The 1841-nt window shown below is 35.7% G+C and overlaps 1 protein-coding gene across 1 annotated transcript in view; it reads left to right on the forward strand.

Annotated features, from left to right (window-relative positions):
• Positions 1-1841, forward strand: part of LOC106470797 (vesicular glutamate transporter 1-like) — a gene marked incomplete at its 5' end in the record, with an annotated part of 35463 nt that overhangs the window by 32360 nt on the left and 1262 nt on the right. The window lies entirely within an intron of this gene.

The following is a 1841-nucleotide window of genomic DNA, read 5'->3' on the forward strand; positions in this document are numbered from 1 at the left end:
ATTGAGTTGATGGAAAAATAACGGTACAGTCAATGGATTCATTGAGTTGATGTAAAAATAACGGTACAGTCAATGGATTCATTGAGTTGATGTAAAAATAACGGTACAATCAATGGATTCATTGAGTTGACGTAAAAATAACGGTACAATCAATGTAAGAATTGATGTGTTATATGTTAACGGATTATACAGAGAGTGTGACTGAACATTTTTTTAGCATTCACATATAACACAGTCTTTAACTTACTGTTGTTGTCCAAACGTTTTATTTCTATCCAGACTATCACTGCCATATAAAGATAAGTAAAATTTTTTCATAGAGTAAATCTATTCAATATTTCTTAAGAACTGTTACAGTTATGCAACGTGTTGCTGTTGTTGTTGTTACAAATGGGTTAAAATTACTTCTAAACGTATGCCACATGAACATGTAAGACTTTTTGATCGTTATTTCCAATATTCGAATATGCAAGTATTTCTATATTTTAAAAACCTATTCCTCACATCAAATATATAAACAGAAACGTCCCGGTCTCAATTTGAATATTTTATAGTCACAACTGCTGCTCTCTACTGGCAATTTAGTGTAACTCAATCTTCGGAAAAAGGTAATTTTCATTATTATTAGATTCTATATCAGTTACGTCATACAAATACATAATTATTGTCAACGATTGAAGATCACATCTAATGTTATCTACTGATTCAATAGATCTAATAACTTTAAGATGCTATACTATTTACAGTATTATCTTACTTATATTCAAAGCTACCGCCATCTATTAGCAGCTTCATATATATATATATATTAGGTCGTCAAAAAATTAATGTCGCGTTTTGGAACACTTTCATTACTACCCCCCCCCAAAAAAAAACCAACAACAACGTATAATATAATAGTTAAACGAACCGCCTAAACATCACATTAGTGTAGCCTATATAATGTGTAAAGTTTAGTATATTCTAATCCCTTATAATGATGGCATACGACGAGACACACATTCGGTATGTAATGCTGTTTGAATACGAGAAGGGAAACAACGCCTCTGTGGTCACAAAGTATATAAAAGGATTTTATGGAAATGTTTTCAACGTTCGTAAGTGTCAACGATGGTTCAGCAAATTTCATTCAGGTGACTTTAGCCTTAAAAACCGTGATGGCAGGAGCCGAGATATTGGAATTGATATTGATGTTCTGAAGATACTTGTTAAGTCTAACCCAAGGCAACATACTCGTGAAATGACCCTGAAATTGTATATATCTCTCATGAAACAATACGTAAACATCAAATGAATATGGGAAAACTCCATAAAGAAGGTGTTTGGGTGCCTCACGAACTCTCCGATGATCATCGTTTCCAACGTGTGAACGTTACTTCGTCGTTTCTGGCGCGTGAACCATTTTTGGACAGAATTGTCACCTGTGATGAAAAATGGATTCTCTATGCGAATATTTAACGTCAAAAACGATGGCTCAGTCATAGACAAAACCTCTTCCGACCCCAAAACCTGGACTCCATCAGCACAAAGTGATGCTTTGTATTCGGTGGGACACCAAAGGAGTAGTTCATTTCGAACTTCTCAATCCACAGCGAACTGTCGATGCAGAGATCTATAGTCAGCAACTGGAACGTTTAAATCAAGTCCTTCATCAGAAACGCCCTTCACTCGTCAATCGGAAAGGTGTTCTTCTTCTCCACGACAAAGCACGTCCACATGTGGCACGTTTGACGCAACACAAGATTATGTAGTTGGGTTGGGAAGTTCTCCCCGACCAACCATATTCTCGAGATATGGCACCATCTGATTACAATCTTTTTCGTTCGCTGCAACACCATCTT

This window comes from Limulus polyphemus, unplaced genomic scaffold (genome assembly GCF_000517525.1).
Source record: "Limulus polyphemus unplaced genomic scaffold, Limulus_polyphemus-2.1.2 Scaffold4223, whole genome shotgun sequence".
Classification (NCBI taxonomy): Eukaryota; Metazoa; Arthropoda; class Merostomata; order Xiphosura; family Limulidae; genus Limulus; species Limulus polyphemus.